This window comes from Leptodactylus fuscus, chromosome 6 (assembly GCF_031893055.1).
Source record: "Leptodactylus fuscus isolate aLepFus1 chromosome 6, aLepFus1.hap2, whole genome shotgun sequence".
Lineage (NCBI taxonomy): Eukaryota > Metazoa > Chordata > Amphibia > Anura > Leptodactylidae > Leptodactylus > Leptodactylus fuscus.
In genome coordinates, this window is record NC_134270.1 from 91184043 (window position 1) to 91212014 (window position 27972).

At 44.1% G+C, this 27972-nt stretch overlaps 1 protein-coding gene across 3 annotated transcripts in view; it reads left to right on the forward strand.

The window, feature by feature from the left end:
* The window catches only part of SULF2 (sulfatase 2), a 131766-nt gene that overhangs the window by 27088 nt on the left and 76706 nt on the right, over positions 1 to 27972 (forward strand). For 2 of the 3 annotated variants that reach the window (XM_075276776.1, XM_075276777.1), the window contains exon 2: positions 5782 to 5842. The gene's annotated coding sequence lies outside the window, so the exon portion shown is untranslated. Of the gene's footprint in view, positions 1 to 5781; positions 5843 to 26660; positions 26714 to 27972 lie in introns of those variants that run through there. The other variant, XM_075276778.1, reaches the window with a different exon arrangement.

A 27972-nucleotide genomic window follows, 5' to 3' on the forward strand; every position in this document is an offset into this window, starting at 1 on the left:
TGTGTGTGTGTGTGTGTGTGTGTGTATATATATATATATATATATATATATATATATATATATATATAATTTAATAATAAATTTGTTGGATAATGGTTTTCAAAATGTGAAATTTTTAGACGGTAGTCATGTGAACCAAGTACATTTAATAAATATTATCTCCCATATCTCTGCCTTATATTGGCATCCTCTTTTAATCATCCTTTAGTCTATCCTTTAGTTTATAAAATCTCACCGGGCTCGGGGTTACAGGACAGAACCATACACCACCTTTGACCTCATAGAACTGCACTGCAATGCAAGAGCTGCAGCCTTTTCTGGCCCAGTAATGAGCTAAGCTTCTACACCTGGTCTGAGGCCTACCCGAATCTGCCCTGGACCACACATATGTCAGAAACCTGGGAATAATATATCCGGACTCCAGCACAATGCTTGTCACCTTCTCACACTGAATATATCTAAAAACTAAGTGCACTAAAAATTAACTTATATTGAATATCAAAAGCTAAAAAGGACAAATCATTCAGGGTACTAGATCCATACCACAGGGTTAATACATATGGAGGCTAGTGACTACTGACTAAAACCTTGGCATGAGTGTAAGATCACTATTGTTAAATAGAAGCCAAATGTGGTAACCCTACCTACAGCCCGCAACACTAATGATGTAAAATAGCGAGAGGAATAGTTGATAAATTGGGGAAGGGAGACCCACTTCCACAAACATATAAGACATCAAATAAACACACATGCCATAGGGTCAAACACATAGGCTGAACCCACACAAAATGGAGTAGTCTTTGGTGGAGGGGCCAATAAGCACCCACTCCAGTTCACTGCTGTTTCACCTTCTCACACTGCCAAATGGACCGACACTTGTACTGCCATCAGCAAAGGCAGCTTGCAGGTCCTCCATATGTGGTCCTTCAGAGACTCCATAGCTTTTACGGATGGGTGCAGCTATAGTATGGTTACGTTTTATAGATGACATTTTTATACTATGGCAGGATACAGTAGAACGATTCAAGGAATTGGTAGCCATATTGAATCAGAATGATTTCGGTTTATTTTTTACTTTCGAAATACATGAAACATCACTTGCTTTTCTTGATCTTCTGATCACAAAGGGACCAGATGGCCGCTTATCAACGAAAGTACACAGAAAGGAGACCTCCACAAACAGCCTCCTCAGGTGGTCCAGCTGGCATCCCCCACCTCTACGTAGAGGTATACCAAAAGGACAATATTTGAGGATGCGTCGTAATTGTTCCACACATATTGAATTTAAAAGGGCATCCGATGACCTTAGACAGAGGTTTAGAGCGAGGGGATACCCTGATGACATCTTGAAACAGGCTTACCATCATGCCAGAACAAAGGATAGAACATCGCTACTAGTACCACATAGAAAAGAAGGGGTGGAACAGACTAGGATTATTGGAACATATGACTGCGCGAATGGTCAGATCTGGGCAATTTTGAAAAAATATTGGAGCATCCTGGGCTTGGACCCAGATGTGGGGCAATATATAGGTACACAACCTCAAATTACCTTTAGAAGAGGAAAAAATCTGAAGGACCAACTGGTGCATAGTCATTATGTACCAGTGAGGAATGAAACATGGCTGAGTAGATGTGGAAGCAAGGGTACAAAAAGATGCGGGACCTGTCGAGCCTGTGATTATATAGATCAAAACCGGACATACAGGAATGAATCTTTGGATAAGTCATTTCCGGTTAGATGCCTGGCTAATTGTAAAACAAAAGGTGTGGTGTACTTGATGACTTGTATCTGCACCAAACAGTATGTGGGAAAAACCAATCGAGAACTGAGGAGGCGTGTTCTTGAACACGTTGGAGATATTAATAGGAAATCGGATACTCCAGTTGCTAACCACATCAATACCTACCATATGGGAGAACCGAGGAGTATTCGTTTTCTGGTTTTGGAAAAAGTAGAACCGTCTCCAAGGGGTGGAAATTATGAAAGAAAGATACTTCAGCAGGAAAGCCGATGGATTTATCGTTTAAATACTTTGAAACCAAATGGCTTAAATGAAGAACTATCATTCCACTCATTCTTAATGTGATCATGAAAATATGATATTAGGTCCATATAGAAGATATGTTATTAGATCCATATTTTCATGTAGAAACTATCTATGAGACACTTATGATTATTCTTCATATTTATTCTTAATGTATCCATAAAAGGGGAGCAAAACATAGTTATAGGGGTAAATCGAAATCCTATAAATATATCATGGTACAAATAGCAGAATTGAATAAGACGCTAAGGATATGGCAGTGTCTTTTAAATAAGCGTAACGCAATAAAAACGCAACAAAATGTGATTAGGATTGGGTAGTTAGATTTTATCTACACAGTGTAAATATACATGTGGGACTGTCCATGCGAATAGTACGATGGATGGTAAACTTTGCTGCACACTGGTATGGAGTTTTAAACATGTAAACCAATTGAATGGGAAGTAACCACGTGCGGTAATCTATACATCAATAAGTACCCTATCGTCACTTACCATATCCGGGGAGACATACAAATGTTACAAGACAAACAGCAAGGCGATTTTTGTTGCTGCATAGCAATTAATAACATATATTAACTGTGTAAGATCAACTCTGCAAGATCAATACACGTACAACATACGATAGGTACCCCTAGGAACATTAACATAAGAGATCAACACTGCTGTAATATATCGAGGAGGCTACTTCAATATCTAGTTAGCCGATCTGGATACCATATTTCCCGTCATCTTCACTGCCTGCTGACAGCCGCCGTATTCTCCGGGAATCACGCCCCGCTGGGAGGAGGGCAGACCAGGACATGCAGCTTCTCACATGGGTTTGCGTATTGGCAACCCGTGATTGGTTGGGAAGCGAGGGCGAGGCCACACCCAGTGGGAGGCGGCATCTCGTGGCGCACGGCTATATCAAGCGCTGCAGAGACGGCCGCGATTGCAGTCAACATACACCGAACAGGGCATCAGTGCGGCGTCACTAGACGGTGGTCGCCTGTGTGCCCTAATCACTAGGGAGAAATTAGGTCATGCAATTGAAATATCCCACCAGTAATACCCCTGATGAGCCATGATAGAGAGGCGAAACGCGTAGGGTTAAAAAGGAAGGAATACTTTTACGTAGGTGGATGACTTTATGCAGAGACTCCCAATATCAGATAGGAGGATATACTTACCTTTGACCGACCCTATCAGACTATATATGGACCCAGTAGCTGGATGGTAATGACAGGACATTGAACACTGGCAGGGGGGCTATGACATGACCGTACGGGATGGAGTGTAGCTAACTAGTCCTCGTCCTTATGATACGTCTATCAGTTCCCATATGCACAGCTGTGTCCAGACGATCCTCGGTCTGTATTGATGCGGATAGGTTGTATTTACACTGCGGACGCTTCAAGCAGTGCTGGACACACAGGTTGTCATTTAGATATTGGGGATACCTATAGAGGGAGGTAACACTAGTACCCTCGTTGTCCACAATCTGTGTATATATTTTCTCTTAATAATGGCTATACAATTTGGAGGGAACTTGGAGGAGTGAACCTAAATGCATCCCTCTCAAGTAGAGTATATTTAGCCATATATATTTACTATTTTAGCCAAGCGCTACAATTGTAGCATCACTATTTATTTTGAGGGCCATGTACCCTAAATAAAGGAAAAATCATCTTTTTAACAGGTCACAATCATTTTGTTTAGTGTTAGTATTTGTGATTTTACACCACTAGTATACTTAGGGTGGTAGTTGTTTTTCTAGTTTATAACATTACTGTGAAACATACACATTAGGTATCCCTGTGTCTGAAAATGCCCGGTCTACTAATAGTTTTATGTACAGTGAACGTCAAAATCAAAAGTGCTAAACTGCCGGGTTTTTCTCTCTGTTTTGCCTCTGAATTAAATAAAAGGTGATCTAAGCAATAAACATTTCCCAAAATGGTATATCTAAAAAGTACACCTGGCCCCACAAAAAAAACGCCCTATACATCTGATGAGTCTCGATTTCTGCTGCGACATTCGGATGGTAGGGTGAGAATTTGGCGTCAACAACATGAAAGCATGGATCCATCCTGCCTTGTATCAACGGTTCAGGCTGGTGGTGGTGGTGTCATGGTGTGGGGAATATTTTCTTGGCACTCTTTGGGCCCCTTGGTACCAATTGAGCATCGTTGCAACGCCAAAGCCTACCTGAGTATTGTTGCTGACCATGTCCATCCCTTTATGACCACAATGTACCCAACATCTGATGGCTACTTTCAGCAGGATAATGCGCCATGTCATAAAGCTGGAATCATCTCAGACTGGTTTCTTGAACATGACAATGAGTTCACTGTACTCCAATGGCCTCCACAGTCACCAGATCTCAATCCAATAGAGCATCTTTGTGGTGGAACGGGAGATTCGCATCATGGATGTGCAGCCGACAAATATGCGGCAACTGTGTGATGCCATCATGTCAATATGGACCAAAATCTCTGAGGAATGCTTCCAGCACCTTGTTGAATCTATGCCACGAAGAATTGAGGCAGTTCTGAAGGCAAAAGGGGGTCCAACCCGTTACTAGCATGGTGTACCTAATAAAGTGGCCGGTGAGTGTGTGTATGTGTGTGTATGTATATATATATATATATATATATATATATATATATATATATATATATATATGTGTGTGTGTGTGTATATGTATATATATATATATATATATATATTATATATAAATATATAGATATAATGTATATATAATCAACATATCATTTCAGTAATATTTTACAATCCAGCTTCATTTGAAGTATTCTTTTGAATTTTGGGTCGTCAGCAAAGACTCAGGGCTCGTTCACATCTGCGCCCGGTCTCCGTTCATGCAGGTTTCCGTTTCCTGCACAAAACTGAGCAGGAGACGGAAACCTGCAGGACTGCTTCATACCCATTCATTTGGTTTCCGGCTGTGAGCGCCGGTGAGCGTTTTATGCTCTCCGGCACTAAACCGTTTTTTAAAAATTGGACACAGTGTCGGACATGCAGTACTCTGTGTCCGATTTTAAAATACCGGTTTCGCGGCGGAAAGCATAAAACGCTCACCGGCGCTCACGGCCGGACCCGGTCTGACAGCTTTCCATCTTCAGCATGCAAAAGACGGAAAGCTTAGAACGGACTCCGGGTACTCGTGTGAACCTATCGTAAGGCTACTATTTATTTATTTTCTGTTAACTTTAACTATTATTCTAATAAATATTCTATTTTATATGTATATTTGCTCCTGGTGGTCTTTAGTTCGTTAATACTTGCACTTTGCCTCATATGTATATGTGCTACCTACAAGACCTAGGCACACAGTTTAAAACAAATCTATGTCGCGTATCTGTGTTAGGCCTCGTTCACATCTGCGTTGGTAATCTGTTCAGGGAGTCCGCATGGGGATTCCTGCATTGCTTCATTGGTTTTGACCACAGAGGTTTTTTTCTGCTTCTATTAAAGGCCGTGTTATGCATTGTTATGGGAGGTATTTCAGACCTGACAAACTCCATTTCAATTCTTTGTATGTTCAAGCCATCTGAAAGGGTGGCATGTAAGCCAAGGCTTATAATGAACAAACAGATGTTGTTGTTTATGGGAAAATCCTACAGTAAAATTCTTTATGGTCAGATCCTCCATGAAAAATAATTGTGTCTATGTGCCTCTTCTAATCATGGATGAAGGTTTTTTATTTATTTATTATTATATTTTTTTTCCAGGATTGGAAGTTTGTGACATTGATGTTACTGGATCCATTTCCAACAGATGCCATTGACATTGGTGAGTAGCTGATCATACATATATATTTATTTATTTTTTAAAGAGGACCTTTCACCATCTGGAAAACATGCGGTTTAATACAACGCTATATTGCTGACAGTGCGCTGAATTCATGTTCTGTGCCCCCGGTCTTCACGTACCACTATCGGTGACGGTACCGTAGCTCTTCACAGTCAGAAGGGCGTTTCTGACAGTCAGTCAGGAAAGCCCTTCCTCACAGCAGTGTCTAGTGCGCTTCACTGTGTCTATAGCTCTTCACTGGGGGGCACAGAATGGGAAAGCCAATAGTGCGCTGAATTCAGCGCACTGTCGGCTTTCTAGCGGTGTATTAAACCGCATGTGCCCCAGATGGTGAAAGGTCCTCTTTAAGGGCCACCATCTGTTGTGATACTTTTCTATAAGAAGTGTTTGTGTCAAAACAGTATCATCAGCATTATGTCAGACATATCCTAGTTTGGAAGGACTGCTAACAGGGTACAATAGTGGCTATAAGAGAGGATAACTGCTTAGCTAATCTCTGTGCTCTTGCGCTCCCTGCACATTAGGCATTCTAGCATAGCAACTGAGGGATTTTTGATACTTACTGTTTTGTGGGTTTCCAGTGAGAGATTCTGGTGCTTCCAGCAATTTGTTTTGTGTGCATTCTTGAAATATATATACTTACTAGCCTCTGCGAGCGACTTCATCTGCATGTTGTTGACATCAATGATCCCCCTATTTTCAGCGAATTGCTGCAGTCGATGGTTCGCCTGCCCCGGTGTTTCAGCAGCTCTCAAGCTGTCCTGCAGCTGAACTTGTTCCTCAAGCCGTGCCTCTGAATGTTTCGGCATCTCAGCAGCTCGCTAGGACACCATATATTGAGTGTGTTGAGGTCGATGATTCCCCTGAGCTCCGCTTGAGGAGAAGTCTGCTGACTTCTGGCTAACTTCATAGCTCTCATTTGTTTTAGAATTTTGCGACAAATTAGATTTTCTCCCCCCCTCCCCCCATTTATGTTTAAAATTGGCAAACTGCCAATTTGTATTAAAAGGGATGCCTGGAGCTGATAAGATAATATGCAGATGCATGTACACAGTGTTATCTGTGTATTTAAATAGAGGGACAACAGACCTGGCTTTATCAGAAAACTCCAATTCACGGATAGTGCTGCTGGCAAGAGCAGTTTTATATGGCATATGAAAATAAATTAATAACGGTCGTGAAGCCATGTCATTTAACAGGATAAAAAGTAGCCTATGTGTTAACCGAGGTTAAAAACTATTTGTCCCAAATTTCATCCAAATCCATTCAGCCGTTTTTGCGTGATCGAGTACAAACACACACAAAAATCCAAACTTTCACATTTATAATATTAGTAGGATACACGCATACAATTCTCACTAGATGTCAGTAACAACTGTAAGCCAATTGCCGGCAAAATAATGGAGGGGGTGTACATCTCGCCCAGAATGCTCAGGTGGGCGAGATGAGAGAAAGTCCAGAAATGACTTGTTCTCAGAAGATAGCTTTTGTCTGCTGAGCATTTTGTTACATGCTCAGTATTGGGCTTGATATTTTAGGAATGGCAGGTAGGATTGGCAGTGGGACCTGTCATTCCACACCCCCTCCAGTCCACATATTGTGGATGTTTCTGCAGCGTGTCAGCTGCTGTGGATTGTCCTCATCAGTGAGGTTTAAAAGTTCAGCTCCAGCAGCAAGACTTTGGACAGAGCTGGGCTGCAGGGCCAGCTGGAAGGTCCCACTGTGGGAGCTGTGTCTTGTACTATTCAAGTTTGTTATTGAATCTACTATTATAGGTGAGGTACCCTATTTATGTGTGTAGTTAGAGCCTAGCCGGGCAGGTATTTATTTTGTATGTTTTTTTTTTTTTTCTGTTTTTGTTTCCGCACTGTTTCTTGTGGAGTAAAAATAAAACTCTACCTTTTTGGACTAAAAATTTGGTCTTGTACTCATCTACTCTTACTCATCTACTCTTAGTAAATGTCCAATGATTTGGGTCTGCCATCAGTTCAAGATCTGAAAGTGTCCAGAACACAGCCTAATGCTACATTAATGCCCCCTTTCTTCTGCCTAATGAGAGTGACTAGGAGATAGACCTCTCCCGGTGGCTATCCCTTTTACACTGATGTATTACAGTAGCGGCAGCAGATATTGGCAGTTGTCCCTGCCTACTGCACCACCTAGCCACACTCGTGTTACTCTTGTGTTGGCAGTAGTGATGAATACTGATCACTACTGTAATACATTAGCGCAAATTAATAAATGCCCTTTGTATCAACCTACCAAGATGAACAAGCACACCCGAAGCACGTTATATCTCAAAAATGCTTTGTCTATGAGTCAGTCGAAGCCTTTTTGAGGCGAAACGCACGTCAGGTGTGCGTGTTCATCCTGGTAGGTTCTAACAAAAGGCGTTTTTTTTTTTTTTTTTATGATTTGGGTGTATTTTCATGTTACTTACGCTTATGTATATGGAAATTAATATTTTTTTTTTTTTTGTAATGTAGATTTTTGAGCCTCTTACAGAGCTCACAATGTACATTTTTTTCCCCAGTATCAGTATGTCTTTTGAGTATGAGGAAATCCACGCAAACATGGGGAGAACAGACAAACTCCTTGCAGATGTTTGTCCTTGGCAGGATTCGAACCCAGGACTCCAGCGCTGCAATGCTAACCACTGAGCCACCGTGTGGCCCCAGAAATTAATATTTGTACTGTGGTTGTGCCTTTATGCACACCACGACTGATATAGAAGCATACTTATTGCCTTTGCAATAGTAACAGTATTTGGTATAAATTCTATCCATAGTAAAACTTTGATGTCTGTCACTTAAAATATTATGTACATACTCCTGTATATAGTTGCTTGAGAGTCCCTCAAACAGTTTCTCCATATTTGATGTTAAAGGGATTCTACCATTAAAATCAATTTTTTTTGTCAGTCACACATAGGAATAGCCTTAAGAAAGGATATTCTTCTTCTACCTTTAGATGTCTTCTCCACGCCGCCGTTCCATAGAAATCCCAGTTTTCGTTGGTATGCAAATGAGTTCTCTCGCAGCACTGGGGGCGGGCCCCAGCACTCAAACACCAAAGGGAAGAAGTGACACTCGGCATTTGAAAAGCAGGTTTTGCTGGAATAGTTTTCAGGTGTCATGTCTCATTTAAACTAGCAGTATAGTGTAAAGCCTTCAGTAGTGACCTATTTTGGAAAGTACAGCGTGGCGATGCTGTACATTTCAAACTGCAGAAGTACTTACGGTACTTCGGCTAGCACGCTGGGAAGCAGATACACACGGGTGCGGGCCTGAATGTACGTGGCCACGTCACCCGGCGTGTGATGGAGCGGTGGGAGGGGAAGGGGGGTCTGCGTTTCTGGCCTGCTAGCAGAAAATTACCATAATGACTCTAGTATAAGCCGAGGAGCACTTTTTCAGCACAAAAACTGTGCTTAAAAACTCGGCTTATACTTGAGTATATACGGTAAGTCAATTATTTTGCATCACCATCTTCTGAGATCGTTAGGTTGGAATAAGACATCAGTCCATCAAGTCCAACCTACAAACCTATAGTACCCTACAGGAAGTAAAAAAACAAAACAAAACATGAGGCTTATGCCAATTGCCCCATCTCAGGGGGGAAAAAATGTTTTTATTTTTTTAAGGCCTTTATTTTTTGCGGAATGAACTGTGTTTTTAAAGTCTCTGGGCTACATGTGACTTCTTGATCATATTTTATAGCATTGCTTTGTAATGTGAGATGGAAAAAAAAAATCATTATTTCCAGCTTTTTGTTTCTTTTATTTGCAATATTTATTACGAAGGTTAGATAGATAGATAGATAGATAGATAGATAGATAGATAGATAGATAGATCAACATATCATTTCAGTAATATTTTACAATCCAGCCTCATTTGAAGTATTCTTTTGAATTTTGGGTCATCAGCAAAGGCTTATTCACATCTGCGCCCGGTCTCCGTTCATGCAGGTTTCCGTTTCCTGCACAAAACTGAGCAGGAGACGGAAACCTGCAGGACTCCTTCATACCCATTCATTTGGTTTCCGGTCGTGAGCGTTTTATGCTCTCTGCCACAAAACCGTTTTTAAAAATCGGACACAGTGTCGGACATGCAGTACTCTGTGTCCGATTTTAAAAAAACTGGTTTCGCGGCGGAAAGCATAGAACGCTCACCGGCGCTCATGGTCGGACCCGATCTGACAGCTTTCCATCTTCTGCATGCAAAAGACGGAAAGCTTCAAATGGACTCCGGGCACTAGTGTGAGCCTAGCATAAGGCTACTATTTATTTATTTATTTATTTATTTATTTATTTATTTATTTATTTTCTGTTAAAGAGGACCTTTCACCATTTTTCACACAGGCAGTTCTATATACTGCCGGAAAGCTGACAGTGCGCTGAGTTCAGTTTTTCAGTTTTCAGGTGTCATGTCTCATTTAAAGAGCCTCTAAACTAGCAGTATAGTGTAAAGCCTTCAGTAGTGACCTATTTTGGAAAGTACACCCCTCAAGGAATTTAGACCCCACAGCATTTATTAACTTTAAGATGGGAAAATTTAAAAATTACTTTTTTCCCAGTAAACCATCAGTTTAAACCCATTTTTTTCATTTTCACAAGGAGTTAAAAGAGAAAAAGTGGGCTTAAACAGCACTGAGGGCGTCCCCAATGCTGCTAGAGAACTGGTTTGGGGTATAACAGTCTGTAGAGTCTCATCTTCCTCTTAGTTGGTGACCGCTATATGGGGAGGTGTGGTGGGGTGGGGCAGGTGGTTTGGGGTATAACAGTCCATGGAGTCTCATCTTCCTCTTGTTTGGTGACATCTGGACATGTATTGGGCAGCGATCTCCACAGTGGCCTCTTCTTTTCCCAGTAGGATGTAGAGTTTCCTCTTCTCATCTGCAGATATGAAGTCAGGGATGTGGGCAGAGAGTCTTTGGTAGTAGACGGCCCTCACAGCTGAGTATTTGGTGCAGTGTAGCAGGAAGTGGGTCTCGTCTTCTAGGGCCCCCTGGTCACAGTGCTGGCACAGTCTGTTCTCCCGTGGCTTGTACGTCTGCCTGTGTCGCCCCGTCTCCATCTCCAGGTTGTGGGCGCTCAGTCTGTACCGGCTCAGGGTCTGTCTGTGTTTGGGGTGGCGTATTCTCTCCAGGTAGGTGGCCATGGTGTAGTCCCTTTGCAGTGACTGGTACACAGTGAGTTTCTTGGAGTTATTTATTGCGCTTCTCCATTCCTTGATGTACCGCTGTTTGTCTCTCTCAATGACTCCTTGTTCAGGACATGTTGGGGGTTTTGGCTTGGCAGAAGGCTAATGCTTGGTTGGGGGATATCAGTTTTTCTCTGGGCTCTGTGGCTCAGCCAGGCTTGGTGGTGGTAAGAGCCAGGACTGCTGCCCTGTATGTGAGTCCAGAATGATAGCGCCCTCTTCTGCATTGTGAGCCATAGGGGGAGTTTGCCTAGCTCTGCCCTGCAGGCCATGTTGGAGGTGTTGCAATGGACATGGAGCAGGTATTTGCAGAACTCCAGGTGAAAGTTCTCTGTTGGGCTGGAATCCCACTTTGACTGGTCTGGGTAGGTGGCTGGGCCCCAAACCTCACTGCCATAGAGAAGGATCAGGGAGATGACTGCGTCAAATATCTTCAGCCAGACCCTCTCCGGTGGTTTGAGGTGGTACAGTTGTCTTCTGATGGCGTAGAAGGTTCTGCAGGCTTTTCCTTTCAGGGTTTCTATTGCTGCTTTGAAGCTTCCTGATTGGCTGAGCTCCAGCCCCAGGTACGGTAGGTGTAGCTGTTGGTTTTCTCCAGTGTGGAGCCGTTCAGTGTGAATTGTGGGGTGGAGGCTTTATTGTGGCCTTTCTTCTGAAATACCACGACTTTGGTCTTCTTCTGGTTGATGGGTACAGCCCATGTGGTGCTGAATTTTTCCAGCACTGACAAGCTTTCTTGGAGGCCTTTCTCGGTGGGGGACAGGAGTAGGAGGTCGTTAGCGTATAGCAAGAACTTCACCTCCCGATTGTTCAGGGTGAGGCCTGGGGTTGATGAGGCCTCCAGGGCTGTAGCCAGTTCATTGATGTAGATGTTGAAGAGCGTTGGGCTCAGGCTACAGCCTTGTCTGACCCCTCGGGCCTGTTGGAAGTATGCTGTCCTTTTCCCCTTCACCTTCACACTGCACTGGTTTCCAGTGTAGGAGCTCTCGATAACGTCATATGTTCTTCCTCCTATTCCACTCTCTAGGAGTTTCAGGAGCAGGCCTGGGTGCCATACTGAGTCGAACGCCTTCTTAAAGTCCACGAAGCAGATGAATATCTTGCCTCTTCTGGTGTTGTGGACGTGCGTCTTGATGAGGCTGTGCAGGGTGTAGATATGGTCTGTGGTGCGGTGGTTTGGCATGAACCCTGCTTGGCTCTTGCTGAGGACCCCGTGTTGTGTGAGGAAGGTGAGGATTCTGTTATTGATGATGCTGTTGAACAGTTTCCCCAGCGTGCTGCTGACGCAGATCCCTCTGTAGTTGTTGGGGTCATAATGGTCTCCATTCTTGTAGATGGGGGTTATGAGGCCTTTGTTCCAGTCTTCGGGGGAAGTGTCCTGCATTGAGCACGAGGGTGAATAGCTTTGCCAGTGCCACGTGTATTGCTGGAGGGCTGTATTTGATCATCTCTGGTAGGATGCAGTCAGGGCCACTGGCCTTTTTGCCTTTCAGCAGGGCAATTCTTTCCTGTATATCTTTTATGGTGATTGGCGAGTCCAGACGGTTCTGGAAGTCTTTGATGATTTTCTCCATGTCCCTCAGTTTGGTGATTATCTGTTGCTGTTCTGGGGTTGGTTCTTCTTCTGGGATGTTTTTGTAGAGACCTCTGAAGTAGTTGAGCCAGATATTGCCATTTTGGATGTGGAGAAAGTTTTTCTTGGGCTTTGTGCCCATGTGGTGCCAGGTCTCCCAGAATGAGCTGTCCTGGAGGGAGTCCTCTAGTTGCTCTATTTTGTGGGAGAGGCACCTCTGTTTCTTCTCTCTGAGGATGCCTTTGTATTGCTTGCATAGATTGTTGTAGGCTTCCCTCGCCTCTCTGTTGTTGTGGTCTCTGTGCTTCTGATTAAAGACTGCCCTTAGAGAATGGCGTAGAGCCTTGCAGTCGCTGTCAAACCATTTGTGAGACTGTTTGTTAGTCGGTCTCTTGGGCTTTGTCTGTTTCAGGCCTGCTAGTTCTGCTTTGGTGTACAGGATGTTATTGAAGTCCTTCACTGCTCGGGTGACCCCTTGTTAGTCTGGCTGGTAGGAACTCATATAGAAGTTTGTGAGCAGTTCCTTGATTTCGGGTCGGTTAGTCGCGTTGGTGTATTTAGTGGCCCGGTGACTGGCCCATTTAAAGGATGGTGGTAGGTTGTAGAGACCAATCTGGTGGGGCTGCTGTGTGAGTGACTTGTCAGTGGATCTCATGTACAGCAGGATCTGGTTGTGGTCTGACAGGTGTGTCTCAGGGGTGACTATGAGAGCATCTATGTCTGCTGGGTCTGCGTCTGTGATGACCTAGTCCACCACGCTGTTACCCACGTGGGAGTTTAGTGTGAAGCGTCCCTGAGAGTCCCTTCTGGTACGCCCGTTCATTATGTACAGTCCCAGACTCCGGCACAGGTTCAGCAGCTGTCTCCCGCTCTTGTTGACGACTATGTCATAGCTGGCATCTGGACGATGGAATTATTGGGGAACTCATAAAATTTGCAGATGATACGAAGATAGGAGGAATAGCCAACACTAGAGAGGAGAGAGAGTGTATTCAAAAGGACTTAGACACACTGGAACAATGGGCTGAGGCGAACAAAATGGTATTTAACAGGGACAAATGCAAAGTTCTACATCTGGGTAACAGAAATGTAAAAAACATATATAGTATGGGAGGAATAGAACTAAGTGATAGCAGAGGGGAAAAGGACTTGGGCATAATAGTAGATCACAAATTCAACATGAGCCAACAGTGCGGTGCTGCTGCAAAAAAGGCGAATAAAATTCTGGGATGTATTAAGACAAGCATTGAATCTAGATCAAGAGAGGTCATTATTCCGCTGTACTCTTCCCTGGTCAGACCACACCTGGAATACTGTGTACAGTTCTGGGCGCCTCAATTCAAGAAAGACATCGATATATTGGAGCAAGTCCAGAGAAGAGCAACCAAAATGGTGGAAGGTCTGCAAACCATGTCCTATGAGGAGCGGCTAAAAGAACTGGGATTGTTTAGTTTGCAGAAGAGAAGGCTGAGGGGAGATTTAATAGCAGTCTACAAATATCTGAAAGGTAGTCACAGTGCAGAGGGATCTCCCCTATTCTCATTAGCACAAGGAAGTACAAGAAGCAATGGGATGAAACTAAAGGGAAAGAGATACAGATTAGACATTAGGAAAAACTTTCTGACAGTGAGGGTAGTGAGAGAGTGGAATAGGCTGCCACGGGAGGTGGTGGGCGCTCCATCAATGGAAATCTTCAAGCGGAATCTGGATAAACATATAGCTGGGATGATTTAGGAAAACCTGCACTCGCAGGGGGTTGGACCCAATGGCCCTTGAGGTCCCTTCCAACTCTACCATAAGAAGAAGAAGAAGTATTTCTTCTTCTCTGTGCAGACTCCAGGTGGTGGACCTCGCCTACCGGGATGTGTAGGTTTCCATCAGAGGACAGGAAGTCTTTCTCTATGCCAGTCCTGGCGTTTAGGTCGCCGCAGATCAGCACTCTGCCTTGGGACTGGAACTGGGCAAATTCCCTTTGTATGACCTCATAGATGTCTGGGTTGTGGTAGGGGGACTCTGATGGGGGGATGTATACTGCACAGAGATAAATGTCGTGTTGGCCATTGAGGATGGAGTTGCTTATTTTTATCCACATGTGGTTATCACCACGTTTGATGGCTTTCACATGTTCTTTAAGCTCCTCCTTGAACCATATTAGTATGCCTCCTGAGTGGCGGCCTAGTTTGGTGGTCTTGCTTTTCCAGGCAGCGACCGAGAATTCCTTGTAGCCCATGGGTGTTAGGGATTCATCTTCTGCCCGGGTCCATGTTTCTAGGAGGATTTGGATGTCGATATTTTTTAGTCTGTCTATAAAGTCTGGGTCGTTTGGTTTGGATCCAAAGGCTGAGGCGGTCAGCCCTTGGATTTTCCAGCTACTGATAGTCAGTGATGTCATCTTTGGTGGGTATACCTTGTAATGAGCTGTCCTGCAGAGGACGGGCTGGGTTCCTGACTGATTTAAGTAATACCAGCTTTGGTAACTCCTACTGTTAAGATGGTTGAGTTCCTGGATCAAATATCAGAAAATAGCAGGATCTGGATGATTACAAAGAGTATTAGATGGATTTGTGCTGAATTTGGAGTCCCAAGTTATCACCACAGAAGTAAATACTCCACAATCAGCAAACAAATTTTCACTTTTCATTATCAGCTGTGTGTTCATTTCTGGAAATTAAATTCACACAACACTCAAGGTTTAAAAAAGCTCGCTACACCACTTGATAAATTCCTTTCAGTGGTATGGTTTGTAAAATGATATTGTGTCTGCAAATTCCACTTTACTGGCAACTCAGTTGCTCTTCAAAAGTGGCATAACCTCCAAAAGTCAAAATAATGATCCTTCCCTTCTGTGGCCAGCTGTACCCAAACAGCGATTTATACCCACATATAATATTAAGCATGTTATCCTAGGGGCAACAGTGTCATACATGTAGGCATACACTGATGTTTTTGCATGCCATGCCTAAAATTGTCCCTACAAAATGGGGCCACTTCTTGGGGAATTCATTTACTGGCACCTCCAGGGCACTACAAAAACATGGCGCCCAGAAAGTCCCTCTAAATCTATGCTCCACTGCTAGAAAGTGCAGTGCTCCATCCCTTCTGAGCTCTGCTGTGTGCCCAAACAGCAGTTTCCATACATGTATACAACTTTTTTGTGTCCAGTATAGCCCACTTAATAGTTTTTGGATTGTGTGCCTGTTATGTCACAAAAATTTCTAAAAGAAATTCAATTTCCACTTTATACACTACTTTTTGGGACGCACTCTTGGGCTCAAAATGATAATGCAGCTAAAAAGATTTCTCAAAAGAGGCTGAATAGGCCACTCTAAGATAAAAGGTAGGGTACCCACAGGTCAAACAATACAGGGGTGGTACACTCATCACTAGAGATGAGCAAACTGTAAAATATTCGATATTCGATTTGAATAGCCCCTCAATATTCGACTATTCGAACGAATATTGAATCCCATTATAGTCTATGGGGAAAAAAAAGTTCATTTCAGGGGAAACCACTATTCGGCTAAGGAGGGTCACCAAGTCCACTATGACACCTCAGCAAATGATGACAACACCTCTGGAGTGCAACTGGGACAGCAGGGGAAGCATGCCTGGGGGTATCTAACATGCCCAAGTCACAGTTTTACCCCACTATCACAGCCTATCAACTACACACTTTCCACACTCTATACAACCTCTATGGAAAGTGGAAAAATACCTGGAAACCGTCTTCCCAATTGTATAGACAGAAACCCAAATTTTAAGCTAAAGAAACATTAGCATGCGCTCATCACAATCCCTGACTTGATAGCTGCATTAAACTGGGTACCACACTGAACAGGAACGAGCACCAGGAACAGGTGTTACAATGGCTAGCAGATAATGCTTACAGCTCCTTATCCACCAGCCAGTCAGCCACTACCTCAAGTCCTCTTCCTTGCCAAGAGTCTGGTCAACATTCCTCCCAACATGCCCAATCTTCCCAGAACAGTTATCCCACATTTCCCCCTCCCAGGAGATGTTTTCAGGTCCTTTAACTGTCCCTCACTCTGTCCAAGCACTTCACCAATCCCAGGAGCTACCAGACGACGTTGTGTGTCCTGATGCCTAAACACTGGAGCATCCGCTATCTCCGGGTGATTTAGTTGTTGTGGACTAGCAGCCCGTCCTCAGTGACGCCAGTGCTGGCGCTGCAGTCCAGACCACCAGCCAGGTCACCTCCACATCTGCCTCTGACACTTTGGGGAGTTCACCATCTGCATCTTTTCCGGCCTCTGCTCCTTTTGCCTGCACCATCATGCACCTCTTCCCAGCAACTCCCCATCTCCCAGGCCTTTCATCGCCGGCAGAAGTACAGCGCAACCCATCCACATGCCCAAGCCTTCAATGGCCTCATCTTAAAACTGCTGGCCCAGGAGATGTAGCCGTCCTGGCTTGTGGAGAATCAGGCCTTCTGTGACCTGCTGGCAACTGCAGCACCTCGCTATGCTGTCCCTACTTCTCCCGGTGTGCCATCCACGCCTTGCACCAGCACGTGTCCTGTAACATCAGGCGGGCCCTAAGTTCTGCGCTTTGCACAAAGTTCCACTTGACCACCGAGGCGTGGCCAAGTGCATGCGGCCAGGGATGCTACATCTCAATCACGGCACACTGGGTGAATGTAGTTGAGGCTGGGACCGGGTCGCAAACTTGTCTCCCTGCTCAATATTCCTGGCAGGAGGGCTGAAACACCACCCTCCTCCTCCTCCACCAACGTTAAATCGACCCCAGCTACGTGCTGGAAACGCGCAACATTGGCGTAGGGAGACGTCAGCAGGCCGTGCTGAAGCTCATCAGCCTGGGGTACAGACAACACACTGCCTCCGAGGTGAGGGATGCTATCCTGGATGAGACGGCAATGTGGTTTTCGCCACTGCACCTGAGCCCAGGCATGTTTTCGTGTGGGATAATGGCGGAACCTGGTAGTGGCTCTGGAGCTTGTCAGCCTCCAACACGGTCCATGACTGGCCCACGTTTTGCAACCGTCTTTAAAAACATACCCCAATGTTCTCGAGCTAGTGGTGGCAAGTCTACAGTAGCCGCTGCTAGCCGCAATACACTCAAGCAACGCCTACATCTGCCTGAAGTACCGGCTGTTTTTTCTAGGCCACCACACGCTGAAACCCTATATAACCTATGTTGAGCAGGGTGTGTGAGCAGCAGAGACCTTTGATGGAGTTCCAAATCCAAAACCCAAGGGTTCATCAAAGTCCGCTCCCTCAGTTTCTGCACCATGAGTGCCCATGGATGGCAGACTTATGTGAAATCCTATCCCATCCTTTCCACTGGACACTTTACAAACTCACTAGAACCTCTATGAAAGTGGATAAATAATTGGAAACCTTCTTTCTTCTACATTAATATGGACAGAAACATAAATTTAAACCGAAAGAAACATTAGCATGCGCTCATCACAATTCATGGTTTGACAGCTGCGTTAAGCAGGGTGCAGGGTACAACGCAGACCAGGCCTGAGCACCACAAACAGGTGTTACAATGGCTAGCGGATAATGCTTCCAGCTGCTTTTCCACCAGCCAGTCAGCCACTACTTCCAGTCGTGTTCTTACACAACATGCCCAATCTTCCGAACAGTCATCCCACCCTTGCCCCCTCCCAGGATCTGTTTTTTGGTCCTTTTACTGTCTCTTCCTCTGTTGAACCACTTCCCAGTCCCAGGAGCTAGCAGACGACTTTATGTGTCCTGAAGCCCAAATACTGGAGCATCCGCCATTTCCTGCCAATTTTGTGGTTATGGACCCGCAACCAGCATTTCTGGGCCTCAGTGATGATGACGAGACACAGTTGCCATCAGGGCAAGCTGTGGTTATGTGCAGTTTGCAGTGAAAGGAGAGTGAGCAATTGGAAGAGGAGTTGGTGGACGACGAGGCCATCGACCTGACATGGACAGGGGTGATTTCTAGCGGGGAAAGCAGTGTAGATGTGGAGGCAAGCTAAGCAGGAAAAATGGTGGCTAGAGGCAGAGGCTTGTCCAGAGGCACAGGACAGCTGCTTCACAGAAGCCAGGCCAGAGGCAGCAAGGCCCAAGATGTCCCCTCTTCTAGCCACCCGACAGAAACTCCCCCATCGAGGCCACGTTCCTTGATGGTGTGGAGATTTTTCAATGTATACGCGGAGGACAAATTTAGTGCGGTTTGCACACTTTGCAAGTCTAAACTGAGTAGGAGCTCTGAAAAGAGCAACCTTACCACCTCTGGCATGCGCCGTCATTTGTAAGGCAAGCCCTTAGCTCAGTGGGAGAGAGCAAACGCAGGACAATCGTCAGCCGACGTTGCCAACACTGACTCTTCCACAGTTTCCAGTGCTGGAACTGCAGTCCAGACCACCAGCCTGGACACCTCAACATCTGGCTCTGACACTTTGGGGAGTTCACCCTCATCTGCATATTTTTCGGCCTCTGCTCCTGTCGCCTGCACCATCATGCGCCTCTTCCCAGCAACTCCCCATCTCCCAGGCTTTTAATTGCAGGTAGAAGTACAGCGCAACCCACCTACATGGCCAAGCCTTCAATGGGCTCATCTCAAAACTGCTGGCCCTGGAGATGATGGTGTTCCTGCTAGTGGAGACTCAGGCCTTCCGTGACCTGATGGCAGCTGCGGCACCTCGCTATGATGCCCCTAGCTGTCACTACCTCTGTTGGTGTGCCATCCCAGCCTTGCGACAGCACGTGTCCCCTAACATTAGTCGGGCCCTCAGTTCCGCACTTTGCTGTAAGGTCCACTTGACCACCGACGCATGGACAAGTTCCTGCGGTCAGGGACACTGCTTCTCTGTAATGACAGGCCGGGTGAATGTAGTTGAGGATGGGCCCAGGGTGCAAACTGGGGTGGCCTATCTCCTCTCCCAGCCCAAAATTCCTGGCAGGGCCTCTCTGAAAGTCTACTCCTCTGCTGCAACCTCGACCACACACCTGTGACCTGTAAGTACTTCAGCACTGGAGTGTGGAGACATCAGCAGGTCGTGTTGAAGCTCATCAGCTTGGCCGACAGAAAACACACTTTCCTCGAGGTTAGGGATGCGTTCCTCGATGGAATGGCAATATGGTTTTCCCCGCTGCACCTGGGCCCAGGCATGTATGCGTATGTGATAATAGCTGGAACCTGGTAGCAGATCTGGAGCTTGTCAGACTCAAACACTGCCCACACATGGCCCACGTTTTCAACTTGTTGGTGCAAAGGTTCTTTGAAACCTACATTATTGTACCTGATATACTGGTGAAAGTGCAGCCATTTTCGTAAGTGAAAAGTAACCTCTGCTAGGCTGAAAACATTCAGAGCACACACCTGTCATCTTCACACCCTTGGAAGAACAAAAGGATGGCGCTCTCAGGTCCAAAGGAATTTATTCAAAAAGAAGATTGCACATTGTGCAATCTTCTTTTTGAATAGATTCCTTTGGACCTGAGAGCGCCGTCCTTTTGTTCTTCCATTGGTGCATCCTCCTGGTTTTTGACCAGTGTTATAGAGACGTGCTGCCACTCTCACTCTGACGAAGCCTAATATTGCTGAAAATGGAGTTGTGAACGGAGTCACAACCCGATCAGGTGAGAGGCCACCAGGTCCTGAGTTCTTTTCATAAACACCAGATAATTCATCTATATATTTATAATAGACCATCTACACTATAAGTGTGCTCGGTGTCTCTCTATTCTCTATCTTCACACCCTTGGCTGACGGAGGAAGACGAGGGGGATGAAATGACATTTGATGTCACTGTCCCACACGAGGCTTGAGGGGAAGTTCAGTTCATCCCATTGTTTCAACACAGATGGTGTGAAGGGGAGTGGAAAATGGAGGAAATGGAGAGTGACCCTTCCAGTTGAGGGCAGTGAAATCATGCCAAGTAACACTCTGGCACACATGGCTGACTTCATGTTGGGTTGCTTTTCAAGAGACAAAGGCATAGTTCACATCATGGAGAGCAAACAATACTGGATTTTTGCAATCCTCGACCGCGGTATAAGAAAAAAATCTCGTCCTTCGTTCTGGTAGGGGAGAGGAAAAATCGCATAAATGATTGCCACAAGCAACTGTTGCAGAATATGATGGAAATGTTTCCGTAAACGCTTGCTGGTGGCAGAGAGGAGATTTCCTCCAAGAGGCTAACAATTGCCATCCGGTCCACAACCACCAGGAGAACACTCTCCAAGGTCTGGGACACGTTAATTCTCCCCCTCTGCCCAAACTACCGCCATTGAGAGGCCTAGTGTCATCAGGAGGGAAAAGTATAGGCGTATGTTGCATGAGTACCTGGCCAATTACACCCTGTCCTCTCTGATCCCTCTGCGCCTTACACGTATTGGGTGTAGAAGTTGGACCTGTGGCCCTTAGGGAGAGTGGAAGCTTTCCCCAGCTGAGGTTTGGGTGAGTTTGACGAGGGGGTGCAAGTACGCCCCACAGTTAGCCTTTTTGGTGGCATAGAGTGTACACAGTAAACCCCAACTGTCACTTTCTGAGCTACTCTTCTACTTTTAACTGCATGATAGAATCTGCGTGTCTATGCTCTCTTGAGTTAGAGACAGATTGAGGCCCCTGCATTTTAAGTTTATGCCCCATTCTTTTGCTTTAGCCCATAAACAGAGATGTTGTTTGTGCCCATTAGCGCCAATTCAGCCGTGCCACCCCCAGGATTAATTCTTTCACCCCTCTTTTGGAGTTGTCACTTGCCCCAGCAGCGTATACAGTGTCAGGCCCACCATTCAGCTTCAGCCCATAAACAGAGATGTTATTTTATAGTTAGCTGTATACCACTTTTATTTGGGAGTGGAATACAACCAGGAAAGCTGGATTCAATGTATAGTTTGCTGTATACCACTTGTTTGGGAGTAGAATACAACCAGGAAAGCTGGATTGAGCGTATATATACTATACACAGATTTGCTGTATACAACTTCAGTTTCTTTAGGAGATGCACCGAGCTGTATATATCCTCTTGCTGCAGTATAGCTCTGAAAAGAGCTGTTATTATTCTTCAGATTTCCTGCCTAGCAGAAGCTAATCCCTCTCTAGCCCTCAACAGATGTCTCTCCCTATCTCTCCAAGCTGCAAATGACACGAACATGGCTGACACTATTCTTATAAATCCGAGGTACCTGATTTCAGTTGCCAATGGCTTTTTCCTATTTTTTTTTTTTTTCAATGCCTACGTTGTTGTAGTTCCTGTCCCACCTCCCCTACACAGTTATTGCTGCAAAAAAAGCGCCAGGGAAGGTGGGAGGGGATGCAAATTTTTACTGCATTTGCCATTTGCCATTTGGTATTCGATTCAAATAGAATATCTCGAATAGCCTGATATTCGATCGAATACCTATTTAATTGAACGCTGTTCGCTCATCTCTACTCATCACTTGTGATAAAACTGTTAATACAGACACTATGTGAGCATATTGGCAATCTGTGGAAACCGTTTTCCATTGCCTCTGATGAGCTGGCTATGTGTGTTCTTATATGAGCGCTATTTGTGTGTCACTAGTCAGATACGTAAGAGTGTAATGTAAGCTCACTAGCTATTATTTAGTTAGCACCTAGAGGCTGGTCTTTTACTGTCCTTTCAGTCAATGTGTGCCTGATTTTTGTCTGTCTTGTATACGTTCCCTTTTTCATCTGTTTGAGCAGTTGCAGTAATGGAGGATGGGCTAGTGACATATTAGCCGGATGAATATTACAGGACAGTTACTGTAGAGGAAGAATTTATCAGGCATATCTCATTGTACTGTTTGATTTGTGAGTAACTTATCCATTTATTGAGTGTAGTACCCTTTGAGAAATTTTGAGGGGTGTAGTTACCCAAATGTTAAGAGAACTGGTGTAACAATCTTTCGGGAGCTTTTTCTCTTTTATCCTCTTGTAAATTTGGAAAATTTGGGGCTAAATTTACTGTTTGTTTAAAAAAAAAAAAAAAAATTCATTTTCACATCTAATGTTAATAAAATCTGAAACAGCTCTGATGTCAAAATGCTCATTATTTCCCTTGATATATTCTTTGTGTGGTGTAGTTTACAAAACTGGTCACTTTTGGGGGTTTCCATTGTATTGGTCCTCTAGGGCAGTGGTTCTCAACCTGTGGATCGCTTAAGACTATTGGAAAACACATATTTCCCATGACAGATTTCGTCCCTCGAATCTGTAGCAGATTCCTCTTTCAATGGAAGGCAGAGATCTCAGCAGTATGCAGAAAAAAGAAGCGTTTTGTTTGATCTTGCTGCAGATTCCGTAGCTGATTCAGCGGGATACATGGCAGAAAGATGCTGTAACAGAATGCTGATTCACTGCATCAGCATATATTCGCAGCTACACTGTAGCAAAAATGACGGTGGCGGAAAATGAGGAATTCCTCTTCATTTTCCGCCGTGCAAACATACCCTTAGACGGATTAGTCATCCGTTCATAATCTGCTTTCCATAGATCTCAACAGATTGGTTGCTTTCAGTCTTGTAGCCTTATTTTTTTTCCCCCCCACCCAAAAGAACGGATACCAGATGGAAATGCTCCAAATGCACACCACCGCATGGTTTTAACAGCCCTTTGAAATCAATGTGTTTTAAAATAAAACCGTTTGAAATGAGCTTCTTGAGGATTTTGAGACTTTCAAAAAGCCAAATGCTGATGTGAACCCAGCCTTAGATATTCACTGAATATGTACCTGGAAACTTGACCGTTGTATTATAACTGGTTGTAATAACCTAGATTACACTACAATTTCTTAGTGAAAGGTTCCCATTGAATTGTTTTTTTAAAAAATTGTTTATTTATGAAAAATTTTAACAATAAAGAAACACAACATGTCTACCAAGCCAGTGGAGATCTCAAAGAACAGTACAATAGAAAATGACGAAAATACAAATGGTGAACTAGGTAGAAAAAAAAAAAAGAAAAAGGGAGACAGGGAAGACAAACACAAACCAGACAAGACAAGGCTGGGGAAAGAGAGGGAGAAAATAAATAGTTTTTATTAGAAAGGTTAGAAGCTCTCTAGATCTCCTACTTTATTTAATGAGATCCTATCATTAAAATCACATTTTTTCTCAATCACACGTAGGAATAGCCTTCAGAAAGGCTATTCTCCTACCTCAAACAGCACTGGGGGCATCCCCAATGTTGCAAGAGAAATCTCCAGCGATGCCTCCATCTTCTTCAGGAACGGCCTCTCTGCACGTCTTCTTCCGGAGCTGGGTTTCAATGTTTTAGGCCTCAGGCAGAGCAGACTGCACATAACTGCGACTACAAGAAAATGGCCGCTTACAGCTTACTATGTAAGCCTCCTGCCCCACCGTATACCCGGCGTATAAGATGACCCCCAACTTTTCAGAGAAGTTTTGGGAGTTAAAGTCATCTTATACTCCGGAAAATAAGGTAGTAATAACCAAACTACATGTTGACAAGCTACAAAGATTTCTGGGATAATGTCTTATGGACAGATGAGACAAAAATCAAACTTTTTGGCAAGGCTCTTCAGCTCTATGTTCAGACGGAAAATTGAAGCATATCTCGAAAAGAACACTGTCCCTACTGTGAAACATGGAGGAGGCTCTGTTATGTTTTGGGACTGCTTTGCTGCATCTGGCACAGGGTATTTTGAATCTGTGCAGGGTACAATGAAATCTCAAGACTATCAAGGGATTCTAGAGAGAAATATGCTGCCCATCATGTCTCGCTCCATCCACCAACGTTGCACTACAGACTGTCCAGGAGTTGGCCGATGCTTTAGGCCAGGTCTGGGATGAGATCCCTCAGGAGACCATCTGCAACCTCATCAGGAGCATGCCCAGGAGTTGTAGGGAGGTCATACAGGCGCGTGGAGGCCACACACACTACTGAGCCTCATTTTGCCATGTTTTGAAGAGGACCTTTCATCAGATTGGGCACAGGCAGTTCTATATACTGCTGGAAAGCTGACAGTGCGCTGAATTCAGCGCACTGTCAGCTTTCCCGATCTGTGCTCCGGGTAAAGCGCTATCGGTCCTGGTACCGTAGCGCTTTACAGTCAGAAGGGCGTTTGACAGTTAGCCAAGCCACGATATATCCGCAAAATGATGACCAGAATCAAAATCAGGATACAAGGATCTCCAGCAACCCACTAAAAGTTAAGTCAATGTAGAGCAGTACAGTACATATGACTGTGATATAACCATCACAGTAGCAGTGGTGTAACTAACAAAGAATGGTCAACATTGGGGCTACGACACAGTATAACACCCCATTAACACACACAATGTCAACAATGTCCCAATTCTTGCAGAACAGCATATCCATGCTTGCATTTCTGTGTAGGCAGAAGAAAAAATTGTCAATCTGTACTCCTTTGCTGATTTGATACAACAGTGCAAAAGGGACAACAATCAGGAGATGAGTCTTTTCTCCCATCTGATATCATTATGAAGAGGTAAGGAACCAAGGATCTGAATAGCTGAGTGGTCCACCAGTTGAGTACCACTGATTTATGGAGTACCAGCCTCTAGATGGTGTAGATTTAATTTTCTTACACACAGACGTCTGAAGAGTCATCATTGGTTGCATCTCTGTTCAGGTGCACAAGTGATCAAGTCTGGCTTAGGCTAGGTTTACAGTTGCCCCTGCTTTCCGTCGTTTTTTATTCGCTATGGGACTCGAATGACTGAGAGTCTGCCTGCTAAAGCAGCAGTTTCCTGTGGATATCCACAGACCTAATATACTATAAAATCTTAAAATTTTTAAATATTATTACATTTTAAAGAAGACCAGTGGACGGACAAAAAAAAAAAAAAATCATATTCACCTGCCCCTGGTGCTCCAGTGTCCTCCCAGTGCGGTCTGATCCTGCTGTTCCAGTGTCTTCTTGGACTGAAGCTTACTTTGTATCAGCAGTCACGTGCTGCAGGGACTTTTGCTGGAAATCCACTATGGACTTCCAGGACTGTACCATGCTGGGAGGCATCGGAGCACTAGGAAAAGGTGAATGTGGTTTTATTTTATTTCCCTCACCTCCCCTGCCCTATTTAAAATATAACACTTTTGCCTGGGCAACACTTTTACATTTCTCCACTAACTTCTGAACTTGGTACAAGGGCTTTGGAAGCCTTTCCTTCAAAGGAACTGTAGGATGATATTTGTCATGTATCCTTTAAAAACATAAAATACCAGCTTAAACTAGAATGGAGGAGAAAAGCAGAGGAACTTGAAAATTAATATTATTCATGAATGGCTGTTGCCTTGCTACTGACCCCTATTTTTTTTATCTGCCTTGGCATATGAGGAATATTTAGGATATTTTTGTTATTACTGTTATGGGAGATGGTAAATTATGTACATAGAGCCCCCACTAGGAGGGTAATTGTGCCCACTGGGAGATAATTTTGTTGCTCCGTTATCTGTGCTGAGTGCCTGTAACAGAACAGGAGTCATTTTTTCTCCATTAACCTGAGCCTTTGTTTTACTCTAGAGTGTGTACCAGTCGATCTGTTGTCCTGCTGTGTCATGTACGCCACATTATGGTAATTGTTCCATTTTCCTCTACAGATGATGTTTCTTGTTGCCACATCATCCCTGACATTCCCTGTAGGGTGCTGACACCAGAGCATCACTGAGAGCTTTATTGATGCTAGGTTTACAATGCAGAATATTTAAACAGATCATGCCCTTGTTTTGTACGCTCTTCCTCACCTTGTCTCCTGCTGTCTGACCGTTCTGAATGAATTTAGCTCTGGATTTTAAAATTAAACCTACCGCTGGCTCCCTGAGGAATCCTAGTCCATGACATCACCGGGAGGACCTGGGGCGGAGATGCCTGCCTGCTTCCTTACAATTTTCACAGGCTTGTGCTGATACATGGCCTACTGCAGTTGGCTGTACTACCTGCACTCTTTCTTTTGCTTCTCCTCACGTATAACTCAGGCGTACTGAGGCCTCTCAGAGTGGCCACGAATATGCCAGCTGTGTGTGCCCAGCTACAGGAAAATTGAACCTGGACTTTGGCCTTACCCAGTCGGCGCATATTCCAGACAGAGATTGGTAAATCGTCCAGAGTGGAGTGGCAGCAATCACTGGGTAATTCTGTATATCCAGAATCATTTGATTCTTTTAACTGATTGTTATATTACCAGAGGAAAAGCCCAGTAATTATATTGCCTGGAACTTGTTGGGGAGGTCAGGCATTTGTCATTTTGCAATCAGTTTATCATTTCAAAACATTTGCAATTACACAATAGATAATATATTTACATTTCATTGTTTTGCTATTTTATTGTGATGAATCGTGGTATTGATGGAGACTGGCTAAATGCCGTGCCGTGAATTTTTCGACCCATTTTTACAGGTATGTAATGTGTGTGTGGTGTTGGTAGTGGTCTGGCAGTGTGGAACCGATGAGATGTCATAATAACTGCTCCCTGTCCCTGATATTATAATGGCTGTGATGGTGACACAAGGTCCCTTCGAATGTTTTGTTGCTTCATAATTTGCCACCTTTGCAAGTCCAGACTCTAAAAAAAGTGTTCCCTTGTTTATTTATCTAATAATGTAGTGTTCTGTTGATTATGACAGGACTGTTGTGGATATGCGATATTACAAAAGAGTAACACCCTACATAAACCCTGATGATGCCAAGTGCCATACCAGGGTTTATCATTAGGTGGTTCCTCTATTTGTATCTTGACATAAATTTAATCACAAATCTTATTGGGGCAGATACATCAAAACTGTCAAAAAGCAAAACTGTCTTAGTTGCTCATAGCAATCCAACACTACACAGCTTTTATTTTGTATTCTACTCCTGACAAAGCAGCTTGTCCTGTTAAGAAATTAGACTGTGGTAATTTCTCAATATTCAGCCTGTTGCTTTTCAGGGCAGTTAGGAGTTACACTCATTGCAGTCTAGCAGCGATGACTTGAACTTCTTGGAAATGTTTCTATTTTTAACACATTGGAGGACCCATTGCAAAGATTTCACTACTGCATCCAACCCCTCACATACATGATTTAATATACCTCAGGTGGTTCCACATAATACTGTGTCCCTTTAAGTCACGCCCATATATTACACTTTCTCCTTGAGCCGGCAATAGACTCTTGCCCTTTAAAGGGTAGTACCACAATTACACTTTATATCTTTTGCCCTAGATTACCCCACATTTCTCCGTGTGTGTGTGTGTGTGTGTGTGTGTGTGTGTGTGTGTGTGTGTGTGTGTATATATATATATATATATATATATATATATATATATATATATAATACATACAAGTAAAAAACCAAAGTTATACTCTCCTAGCCCCATTTTCAGAAAACTACCTGCAGGCCTCAGCAGTAG